The sequence below is a fragment of the Pleurodeles waltl genome, chromosome 8 (genome assembly GCF_031143425.1).
Source record: "Pleurodeles waltl isolate 20211129_DDA chromosome 8, aPleWal1.hap1.20221129, whole genome shotgun sequence".
Taxonomy (NCBI): Eukaryota; Metazoa; Chordata; class Amphibia; order Caudata; family Salamandridae; genus Pleurodeles; species Pleurodeles waltl.
Window position 1 is genome coordinate 1,329,294,687 of NC_090447.1, and position 13,190 is coordinate 1,329,307,876.

Genomic DNA, 13,190 nt, shown 5'->3' on the forward strand with positions numbered 1-13,190 from the left:
ACTAGAATGATGGAGCCACATACATTTTACACACGAAAAAGGGGGTAGAGGAGGTGTAGAATAAAGTGTTTCCCCATATGACACCGAAAAACCATCTGATGGCCTGACAATATGGGTCTAATCTGTATGATTAGTTAATGGTGATAGCTTAATTTCTCCATCATTGTGCACGACAGTGCAAAACAATATTAGAAATCGTGCAGTACATATTTCTAGACATGCATACACCCTTTGAAAATTTGGAGGGCTGAACCCCAAAGAGCACAACCTTGTTATCCTATCTGTACAGCACAAAGAGTGCTCGTAGTTGGGGTAAAAAAGGAAATGAAAACGTTTACTGTAATGTTTCTATTTCCTTAGTTTAGTTTAAAGGATGGCCACCTTCATCCATCTTGAGGTGGCATGGTTGATCATTGGGCCCTCCTCACACCTATTCCATGAATAATATTGGTGTGGACTACGAGCCTCTCAAGGAGGGGAGCTCTTGAAGTGTTCGAACAATCTAGGGGGCTTCCTCCGCAGTACTTGGTGGGAGCTAATGAAAAAACATATAGATGAGGGCACAGGAAGCAAAAACGGTGAAAACCACTTCCTGATGGACCTCTGAATACCAGTGGGTAAGGAATAGGAAAAGGGCTCTAATTTGGCTCAGTTCATGAGGTCAGCATGTTTCTGCCTTAATCGTACCCTCAAACTAAAGATGTGGAGTCATTCATCGGGACCTAAATCTGCTCCGGTAGTGCAAACTGTAAGCTATTGAGTAATTAGTTGAGGGGAGTTAGAACTCACTTCATGTAATAATCACAGTCCTTGTCAGGGTGAACCACTAAAGTCACTAAATAAAACTGAGCTCAACCGCCTGGTAGCAATGGCACAGAGCAGACAAGCTTAGCTCAGAGGCAATGTGTAAAGTATTTCTGCGGTAATAAAACTGTGATAAAGTCAACATGTAAAACAATATAAATCCCAAAACGAATTAGAAAAAATAGAGTAACATTGAATAAACTAAAATAGCACCACAATGACAAAAATCCAATAAGGGGAACCAGAGGTATGAATTATTTTAACTTTTAAGTGTAAATAGCACCAAGGAGCACAAAGTGCCATCGATAGTCAGTGGTTGCAGTAGAACTGGATCTAGGCAAAATTTGGCACTGACTGCAATGGAGTGCGAATTGGATGCACTAACCAGGTTCGTCCTGGTCCAAAGATTTTTCCTTCTGACTTTAGTCCTTTAAGTCCCAATCTACCACAGGAGTGCACTTCTAAAGCCCCTAGGATCTTAGGGGAGGCACGTGTAGATTCATAAGGCAGTAGGCAGATTTTAGGCAGTTGCAGGAAAGGGCTTTTGCAGCTTGTTGTATCCCTGCAGCTTGAACAGGAGGTTAGCTATATGACCCTTAGAATCCACTTATGTGTCCTGGGTACAAGAGAGAGAGCAGGTCCGGTGCTCCAGGGCTTTTCTTGGGTTGCAGACAGCAGGTTCTGTCCTCTTCTAATCTTCCTCTGGTCCCAGAGTGTTCTGAAGTAGGTGGATGTCACATTTTATGTCTAGCACAAACTATTGAGTTGGAATGATTCCTGGAGGCATCCTAACAATGGGGGTAAAGGTTCTTGAGGCTAACCCTTCCCATTTTGGGCATTTTCTAGATGTCTTAAGTCTTCAGCTGCCTTAAACTTGGAATCTCAGGACATTGGGATTGTCTGTTGGGGGTGTACTGTGGGAGTCCTAGTGTTTTCCCACATCTTAAACTAAAATCCAGTTTTAGGTGGTCACTGAACCCACGATAACCTCAGGGGTTGAAATCTGGTATAACAAAGCTGAGCTGTCAGCAACCAGACAGTGGGCATAAACAAATTGTTTTGGCATTCTGTTTGCCCCAAATGTTATATGTAAACCCAGAAGACCTTTCAAGCAGGCTGTGTCAATGCAAAGTCAAAAGAGGTCCACAGTGATTGGGGCATGATTCCTGGGGATATAACAAAAGGATGCAGGCCTGGGTGTTAACTACAACTGCTTGTGACGGTAAGCCTCTTTGAAGTTAATCAGATCCCTGGGGCCAGACTCCAGGCCATTCTGTGAAGGACAGAACCACACCTCCCTCCCCAAGGCCTTTTGCGCCTGTCATTGGAGCGAATTCATGTCTTGTTGAAATGCTAATTGCTGGCTGTCACCATGTGTTGTCTGTATGGGCGCTAAGTTAGGTGTGACTTGTAAATATTTAAAAGGAAGAATTTAGGTCTGTCAGCAGGGTTTATTTTGACAGGTCATCTAGCCAGTTTAAAAACTGCTCTGCCAGACTGCAGTTTAGGTCTCAGGTCGGGTGGGTTGTGCAGCAGCCCACTGGTGACATTTAACTTACAGCCACTGGGTGCAGTTTGTACTGTGTACTAAGTAGAGACTTGAGGCAAGGTAAATGCTGCAATCAGGTGTATACCAATTTCATTGTTTAAAGGGGGATCACTATAACTGGTTCGAAGGGATAAAGTGTACAGGGTTCTATGGCTAACAAAAACAGCCAAGGCAAAAATCTGGAGGAATACTTTGCAAAAGATGGTGATTTCCAACACAAACTGTAAGAAAATAAGTAGAAAGTTAAACAACCAGTGATGGCTGAATGCATGCTAGATTTCACTGGTGCCTGCACCTGTATGCATCAGAAATAAGAACGTGAGAGCTTACATGGCAAGACTTAACCCCTCAGTGGAGAGTGAATGATGTCTCCCAGTAGTGGGTACCAGAATTACAAGTGTACCACGCAGTGAATGTGAAGGATAGACGCTGTATGTACACAATAAATAACATTAATTAAAAGAAGGTGGGGGGTGGCTTACCCACCTTCATATTGGGTGACGCCTCTACTCTGCTTAGCGTACAAAGGCAAAAGCAAACCAGAGTACACGCCCCAGAAGGGGGTAAAACAAACATACATGTGTGAGAAATCACAGCAAAGTAAAACATATTAACATCATAATCAGAATGTACTCCGGGCAACATAAATAGCTCACCCGATTTTTTGAGGTGAGCTTTTGGGATTGATAATGTGACACAAGCATCTCATGGTATGTAAATAAGGTAACTGAATCGAAGGGTAGACTGGTGAGCAGTAGTTGGGGGCCCAGGATTCAAGTGAGACTAATTAAGTTCACATGCATTAATGCGGCCCATAACCGTGCCATGGTCACTCAATGTATAAGAGCGGGGAGGAGGCCTATCTTATGTAGTTTGTGTCACCAAGCTTTGGTGCCGTCTCTAGGAGCGGAGGAGATGAGTCCCCGGAAGCTGGGCAGCCATTCATATGGAGTGACCAAGCTATGCCTGTATCGTGGCCATGACGTGGCACAAGCTAGAGCATGCAGGGTATTCATGGGATGTGCAGTCCCACCATAAGACCGAAGCCACACTCACTACAGAAGGCCCCTGATGAGGGGAAATGTAGTACCTATGAGCAATTGTTCTTCATGTAAACTATATCCTGTATTAAGTGGAAGGCAGAGGAGTTGAAGGTCGCTGTATCATCTTTCAATTAGAATCCATTAATATGGATATAGCCTACTTATGTAACAGAAATGATTGAACCTTTTAGGTCTGATAATTTTCTGGCAAACCTGGTAGAAACCACAGAGGTGGGTTCTCAGTGGACTCTCCCACACATAATCTCTGTGGCATGATTCATCACGGAGTCCATCATCCAGAATGAATGAAAATGGATGGGCTCAACCTGAGAAAGGGATCACTTGATACTATAGAGCTCAGGAATTTCATAGAAATGTTATTAAGGGACTTTAAAATGATCTAGTAGGCACCCCATTTGGTATGTTTATTAGTGAGATCCCCTGGTAAGGTTAAAAACGTCAAGGGTGAAGCATGGAGGTGATTATTGCTCCGGTGTCTACATGTTATGGTCATTTTAAATTGCCCTAAGTATTTGACGCCTTCACCGGGCCCTAAGTTCTTCAGCAGTTCCTTTCTTAATCAGAACTCATTTATAGTTCATTTGTAAAGAAACATAGGCATTTAAACATGCACTCAATCATACATACATGTGCTCCCAATGCAGTATGTCAGGTTGCTTTCTGCTGATGTAGGGATAAAAGGAAATTTTTAGAGATATGTTAGATGAACTATTTTGCATCCACATCATGCAGGTGATAGTGTTTATGAAAACCACACTCCGTATTTTCAAGGATACAACACTTGCTGCTCTAAGGTGATTAACACACTAGACACCAATACAACATGTGCAAATGCAAATGGCCACAAACCAACCTTTCTGAAGAGTATTAAAAAGGCAGGTTGCAATGTACACCGCCCATGTTGTAGGTTTTGAATGCAGGGATGATGGCCTGCAAGGGTCAACAGATAATCCATCCCTGCATTCACATTCTCAAAGGTAAACTTTCTTTAGGCCGAAGCTTACCAACATTTTGGGCTCATATGGAAATCTTGCACAGGAATGCATTCTACCCATTGCGTACCATTGGCTTTGTCATTTGTAACGCACATTTGCTTGCTTTCTAGTTGCTGGCTTTATTTATTTTAGGCTGTCCAGTTTGAGTTCATCCCTTCCGTTGCCCAAATCCTATTTAATGTATTCTTCTACCAGTACGGGTGTTCCATAAGCAGTCCTTTAAATTTGGTTCTCATCTTGTCACATTTGCTGTGCATTCAAAGTCCGAGGTCTAGTGTCAGAATATGTCTTCCCTGGAGCTTGGTTTTTACTTTCCTTTCTCTGACTTCAGAGTGATAGGTTTTATATGACGGTCATACAGGCTGTTGGAGGAGTACTTGAGGAAGGCTATACAATGTAATTTTTTCCCTAGAACATAACACATTTTAAATGCCTTTAAATGAACTTTGCAGATATTTCAGAATATATCAGAATTGAAAAAGCATACATAAAGCAAATGTTTTGGTAATTCTGAAGTGTGATAGAAACAAATATTTTAATACGATCAAAACAAAGCAATACACTAGGTGATGACATGCCCACACATTACTGTTCTGTGTCCTGTATACTTCTATGGCAGTATGCTGCCACATCATGCTTATTCCACACTACACCACACCATGCTACTCCAGGCTGCATCACTCCACTTTACTCTGCACCACTCCACTACACCTCTCAACTCTGCACCACTCTACTCTATTCCAATGCACTCTATCCCACAATACTATGCACCACTGTACTGCTCGACACTGCAATCTACACCACTCTGCACCACTCCACTTTAAGCCACTCTATTCTGCAACAGTTCATTCTATGCCAATGCAATCTAATCTGTACCCCTCCAATCTACGCAAGTGCACACTATGCAAATCTACTCCATGCCACTCTAATCTATCTGCACCTTATGCCACTCTACTCTATACCACTGTACTCTACCATGCACCACTCCACTCTGAAACAATCTGCTCTATGCCACTATACTTGGCATAACTCCACTCTGCGCCACTGGACTCTACTTTGTATCACTGCACTCAACACCACTTTACTCAAAACCAATGCACTCTATGCCAGTCTATTCACGACCACTGCACTCTGTGCCACCATAACGTACTCTGCAACTCTTTTACGCCACTGCACTCTATGCCATTGTACTCTGTTACTACACTCTACTCTACACCACTCTGTCACTGCACTCCATGCCAATACACCCTGCACCACTCTACTGTACACCACTGCACTCTACAACAGTCTACTCTGTACTCTGTCACTGAACTCTACGCCGTGCCACTCTATGCTACTCTACTCTACCCCACTCTATGCCACTGTCCACTACACCTCTATACCCTAAACAACTGCACTCTACTCCAGTGTTCTAAACACCACTTTACTCAAAACCAGTGCACTCTATGCCACTGCTCTCTATGCCAGCGACCGCACCATTGCACTTTCTGCCACTGTATTTTACTCTGCAGCACTCTACTCTGTGCCCCGCAACTCTGTGACATTGTACTCTGCAACACAGTACTGAGCAAGACTGCACTCTCCGCCACTGAACTCAGCGCCACTCTATTCTGCACCACTGCATGCTGGTCTACACCATTGCCCTCTATGTCACTGCACTGTACGCCAGTCTATTCAACTCGGCACCACTGTACTCTACGCTACTGCTCTCTGCACCACTAGACTCTATGCCACTGCACTTTACGCCACTTCACTCTACACCATTGCACTCCGTACCTTTGCACTCTACGCTGCACCACTCAACTCTACGCCTGACAACTGCACTTTACGCAGTGCAATTTACTCTACTTTACACAAGTGCATTCATTCTAGGTTACTCTTCTCTATGCCAATCTACTCTGCCCCACTATACTTTACACCACTTCACTCTAGGCCACTCAAAACACTACGCTCTTCGATACTCCACTCTATGATGCTCTACTCCATTAATTTCTGCTTGACTCTGACACTACTCAACTTTATGCACTCCACTCTACAACACTCTACTCCACTCTACAAAACTAATCAACTCTGATGCTTTACGCAACTCCCTCTATGCCACTCCATACAACTTTACTCCAGTCTATTCTACGGCACAGTACTTTACTTTAATCCACTTCAATTCGCTCTATGCCACTCACATCTGCTCTATGCAACTCCACTCTGCAACATTTTGCTCCACCCTATGCCATTCCGCTCTCCGACACTAACCTACTCCATGCCACTCCACTCTACGACAATTTACTCTGCTCTTCCCCACTCTGCCCTACAACACTCTACTCCACTGTACGCAGTACCTTCTACACCACTCCACTCTACACTTCTCTGTGACACTCTATGCCACTTCCCTCTGACATGCTACTCAACTTTACTCCACTCTACTCCTTTCCACTCTGCGACACTACTCCCTCCACCACACTCCGCGACACTCCACTTCATTCCATGTCACTCAGCTGTACACTACACCACTCTACGCCACTCCATAACAATCCACTCTAGTCCACTTTATGACACGCCACTCTCCTTTACCCCATTAACTTTTAATCATGCAGCCGTGCAGGTGTACAACATGGCTAAAACAAATTGTCACAGCCAAACGCTCTTGCATAGGCGAAACCTATGGGGCTTTGACAATGCTTGTTTTTTAAAAAAAGCGTGCTGTGCCTCTTAAAAGGACAGGTTCTGCTTTAAAAAAAAGTTTTTCTGGTCCCAAAGCCACTGGGAGAGGATGCAGTGGTGTCGCAGACCACTATTTTTCCCTCCAAGGTCCCCAATATGCTTCACGCAGGGCAAGATGCCCCATGTTTTCAGCGGCCCGTGTAAGTATCAGATATCACCCTTTCTCTGAGGTCAATATTGCAGTTATAAACCATTTGTATGCACCATTAACTCTCAATTAGGAGGGGGATGCTCTTTTCATGCCCCCTTCAAATTCTGATTTGGAATGAGTTGTGGAATCCCTTTTGAGAGTCAGAGAGACTTTTCTATCTTACAAAAGGATTACATCATATCTTCAATTCAAGCTGAATTGTTAATCGGTGCCTTAATTCCAGTTATTTGATAATAGTGTATGGACACATTGCTGTTCTTTCCCCAAAAAACAATTGCTTGATGACAATTTGTGGATATGCTGTTGTCAGTTCATTATGGATGATCTCAGCCGACACGTGTTTCCTCCTTTGTAGGACTTTCTCAGGGCTGATTAAAGTGATATATAAAACAGAACATTAAAACATAAACTTAATTATATTTATAAAAAAGAAGAAAATTCTCAGACACGCAACCCAAATTTACGTGGCTGATTAACCCATTGTGGTCCAGCTCAACGTTCATAAAGTCAAGTCATGTGTTTTTTTTCATCTGAACCCAAAAAAGTGAAGTGAACAAAACAATATAGTTTCTCCACCAAATTCCATTGGACATTAAAATAGGCAGAAAAAGATGACAACGCTTAATCTCACAATTAACCTAATGTACAGGGTGTTAAATTGTGCTTTTAAAAACGCAGGCATAGTCACAGACACGTGTTTTGTCATTAGAGTGATGTACAAACCCCTATAAGTAGACCCATTGGAAAAGACAAGGAAGAAATGCAAACACGTGAATAGTACAAAGCACTCCATAAATAATGGTGAAGCACAAAAGAAAAATAGTAGTAATTAGTTTCAAATTGCCTACATCCCAAAAGAGTATCAGCATCCAGTAGGTGATGATTAATGAAATGGGATAAAGCAGATATATAAAAACGATAAAGCCGTATTATAACACAACCTCACAACCAATAATGGAACACAACACAAACTAGGCTCATGTTCAATTAACAGCGCAAAGAGAAAATATTCCAATAGGGTGAGCTTGTCCGCAAGTTATCATTTTATCATAAACGTTGCTGGATTTTCTGATTGTGCGATCTAGAGCATATATGTAGATGATTTATAATGGCTGCCAAATCTGAAAATTCAAGATGTGCATCTAAAGACCCACATTCCTACTAACAAACAATAACTCAAGTTAAGAGGATAGGGACAAAAGTGAAGACATCCAAAGTCCACTAGAAATATAATCAATGGAACCTACCAGTGATATATGAGGGTGAGTACCTCTAGTATTGACAGGGACTGTGATAAGTCCTTGGTATACTCTGTAAGATATGTATCAAGAAACAATTTACTAAAAGTTATGAGCTTCTTTGTAGACAAATAATTCTACATTTGAGTCCTGAATTTGCAACATTGATCGATTTGTATATTTTATATATATTTTTTAATTTATTTATATTTTGCAAAATGAAACAACAATACAAAAAGAGAGCAATATTCAGAATCATCAGCCACATTGTACTAGCATCTATAAGACAGATCGAAATAAATATCCATACACCATTTAATCCGCTGTGTCAGTTTCCAAGGAGAGGAGATACTGTTGAAGAGGAGACCTGATATCCTTAGGGCAGGATTATGGCGGTTGTAGCTGCGCATAATCATCACTAACAATTTTACAATAAAACAATGTTGTTATCTAGTATGTGCCTTTTTGCGGATTATTACTACCCCAGTGCAGCGCTACTTCTCGTTTGGCCAGGAGTAAGGCAATGGACGTGAAGTGTTGTGTGGTAAGTGTACCCCAATAAGGCTAATATTGGAGTGGGTTATAGCGTTCTGTTTATCATGACGGAGAGGAGAGAGAAGACCGTATTCCAGTATTGTTGGATTGTAGGGCACGTCCAGGTGAGATGAGCAAAGTCTGCATCTATTGCCTGACTTTTAGGGATGTGGGAAGAGGGAGTGTGGTCAATGTGCGCAAGAAGTTTAGACGTCATACATGCACAATGTAGGAATTTAAAATGTAACAACTTGTGCCTGTGGTGAAATGAAATATACTTGGTCTGGGAATAACAATAGAATGAGACCTTGTCTGAAAGGGGGACCTCTAGATCCTTTTCCCACGCTCAGGGGTGTGGAGTTCCTATAGCCCGACACCCAAGACATATTGTTTAGGGTTAAGGACAACATGTTTTCATGTTTATTTTGTCCTTGGGACAAGCAGGCACAATCACCTGCAGCATTAACCCTTTGGCTGCCAGTTTACAGGAAGGGAACTGTCTGCAGTTGATGTATTTGTATCCCTATGTTAATGCTGTTCGACCTTGTATTGATGGTTTATTAATGCAAAGCTTTTATTATGAGGCTGAGCGCTCTAAATAAACGTTGTAAGGTCACATCACACTGCTGAGAGTGGTTCCAGAAAAAACAGTGTGCACACATGTTTGAAAGAATGCTCTCTGATTAGAAGCAAATGTTTGCTGAGGCTGTAAGCAAGAGTGATGATTCCTTGCTTTCAAAATGAAATGTTCAGAAAAAAGTGCAAGTAGGAAAAAAAGGTTTCTGATGGATACAAGTACCTGTGGATTCCTCATCTAATGAATTCTCCCCATGGGTAGCATTCGACGGAAACTTCTCTCCAGCTCTGCACGTCGGCGAGGACGTCACAATTGCCTGACTGCACGTGGCTCCGCCTGACGTCATCGAGGCAATAAGAGGCCCTCGCCGGCGTGCTGACGTCAGTTTACACCATTTTTTACATGCCTTTGAGACGACTAGATAAACATTGACATTCCAAACACTTCATTACTGTATCCAATAAACCTTTATGGAAAAAGCAAAAGCCAATAATAGAAATTATACCAATGCACATTCGTAAAAGTTCTGCACAATTATGAACAAATATCAGAACTTACAAAATAAACATAAATACAAATATATACATATATAAATAAATGTATAACCTCATAATACAGAAAGAATAAAATACACATATGCCTACCCAAGGAAATCTCGGTATGACCAGACAGACAACGGGGAGGCGGGAGAGACCGTGAGGAATCCACAGGTAGCTAGTGTATCCACCAGAAAAAGCATTACCGAAGGTAAGTTACTTGCTCTTCTGATATGTACAACTACCTGTGGATTCCTCACCTAATGAATAGAGTCCCAAAGCAGTACCACCTCGGAGGAGGGAGTCCGCCTGGTCATACCAAGAACTCCTGCAGCACAGACCACGAGAAAAATGGCCATCCCTCCTCACCTCTGAATCCAAGCAATAATGCTTAACAAAGGTGTGGAGGGAAGACCAAGTCGCGGCCTTACAAATATCTGCCACCAGAACACCTCTAGCCAGGGCCGATGTGGTCGACTTAGCCCTGGTGGAATGGGCTCTGATCCCCTCAGGAGGATCCTTCTTCGCCAATGAATAACATATCTTAATACAAAGAATGACCCACCTGGATAGCGTTCGCTTGTGGACGGCCTTCCCCTTCCTCTTCCCCATGTATCCGTCAAAGAGTTGGTCGTCCAAGCGGAACTCTCTCATCCTGTCTATGTAAAAGCTGAGAGCCCTCCTAGGGTCCAGTCGATGGAGTCTCTCCTCCTCCTTAGATGGATGCGGAGGAGGGTAGAATGTCGAGAGAGTGATGGATTGTCCCAAATGAAACGGAGTCACTACCTTGGGGAGGAAAGCCGCCCTGGTCCTCAGAACCACTTTGTCCTTATGAAAGGTTGTAAAAGGTGGGTGAACAGAAAGAGCCTGAAGCTCACTCACATGCCTAGCAGACGTGATGGTCGTCAGAAACACAGTCTTTAGAACTAAAAACCTTAAAGGGCAAGAATGAAGAGGCTCAAAAGGGGAGCCCATCAAAAAGGTCAACACCAGATTTAAATCCCACTGGGGCATGATAAACGCAGTGGGAGGAAACCTATTGGTAAGCCCCTTGGAAACCTATTGGTAAGCCCAGTGGCAGGGGCAGTGAGGGGCCCCCTGCCACCGCCCCATGAAGCTTTTCACTGTCTGCTATGCAGACAGTGAAAAGCACGACGGGTGCAACTGCACCCGTCGCACAGCTGCAACACCGCTGGCTCCATTTGGAGCCGGCTCCCGTGTTGCGGCCGAGATCCCCGCTGGACTGGCAGGCGGAAACCAGGTTTCTGCCCGCCGGCCCAGCGGGGATCTCCTAATAGACCCCGCGGGAGTGTGGCTGCATTGGCGGCCGCCCGGCGGTTCACTGCCGCCCACCAAGGTTGTAATGAGGGCCATAATCTTGCAGGATACAGCATAGCATATTTGAGACCAAGTTTACGTAAAGTGGCTTGGCGTCCGTGTACTTGCGGCGGGCTTCCTGGACAGTGACAGTGAAATCTGGACAAATGGAGATTGAGAAGTCCTGATATTGTAAGGGGCCATGTTCTTGGGCCAGTTGTAGTGTAGTATTTCGATCTCTGTAGTTCAAGAGTCGCACAATAATTGGACGAGGAGGTGCTCCAGTATGTAGCTTGGCGCCGAGCGGTATGTGGGTGCGTTCCACCACAAAGGAGGAAGAGAAACTGCCATGGTCGAAAAGTTCTGTGAGGAGGTCTTCAGGCACCCCATATTTGTTGTTTCTGCTACACCCATGGTGCGTATATTATTACAGCATGATCTGGCCTCCAAATCCTTGTTTTTGGTGACTACTGTCTTCAATATGCGTTCCAGTCTCTCTAAGCATTTTTTCATGGTGTCAGTATTGTCCTCTAAGCCAGATACCTGTTCCTTAGCTCCATCTATTCTGGTATACTGGTGTTCCAGTCTCTCCCCCATGTGATCAAGGTGGCTATTGAGTGTGTTGAGCCAGGCATCTATGGAATGAAAGCTGGCACGTAGTTCGGCCATTATGGCAGCGGCCCCAGAGGAGGTGTCAAGCTTTGTTTCGCCATCGTCCAGGCCCTTTGGCCTGGAGATGAATCCAGGTACCTATGGGGCCGGAAATGATCAAAGAGCAGTTTACATTGCTTAGGGTCCCCACCCCTATTCTGTGATTTGCCGAAGGGGGGCCAAACTTAGCAGAGCAGTGAATGAAAATAGTGGACTACAGTACCTCACTGTGACCACCTACCCAGAGGCCAATAGGGCAGTTTGCACATAAATGTGCCGGTGGTAGCGTGTTGGACCCAAGGCAAGGCGCAAAGCGGACCTGCAAATATTTCATATGAATGGCGCTCGGACGGACTGGAGGACCACTCCAAATCTAGTGGCAATCGCCGATACACAGTGCAAGGATGTATGAGGAGGTAGAGGTCCGCCGTGCAGGTATTTAACGCATGCCCTCCACGAGGCGCTGCAGATAAGAGACCGGTGCAGCCAGGTGGCGTTGGGCCAGCTGATCAGGCGTATGCAGCAGATCTTTTATGGGGCAGTGTGTAGGCGCTCTGGGAAGTACAAGCGTGCGCGCGCCCGGGACATCCAGTAGCACGCATCGTCCCACTCACTGCAATTGAACTGGGTCCATGTAGTTGCCTCACCCATGAATGCGGCTCAGGAGATGTAGAAGAGGGAGGGTGATGCACCTCCAACCGCACCCTCTCGGCCAGGTCTGCACCCACTCCAGGCCATGGACGTGCATCCGAGGGCAGGAGCCACTGCCCAGGTAATGCCTCAGGCCCCCAGATGGGGGAAGGTGGAGGAAGGGGGCTTGGCTGCGGCCCGTGTCCGCCTGACCCAGCCCAGCGAGCGCCCCCAGGCCCGCGACAGCACAGCAAAGCAAGCACAAATGCCCCACAAGGTCATCCTCCGCTGTCTGTCAGCTGCAGGAGGTCAGATGTGGAAGAAGGGAGGCCCGGGCAGGCCGCGCTGGGACTTGGTAGTCCTAGCCTCAGGCTCACCCACCCCAGGATCAGGCAGGAGGCCTTAGGAGTCTCCTGCCAGCCATCG

General features: G+C 44.8%; 1 protein-coding gene across 3 annotated transcripts in view; it reads left to right on the plus strand.

Moving 5' to 3' along the window:
- Positions 1-13,190, plus strand: part of SLC35F2 (solute carrier family 35 member F2) — a 336,025-nt gene that overhangs the window by 115,358 nt on the left and 207,477 nt on the right. The window lies entirely within an intron of this gene.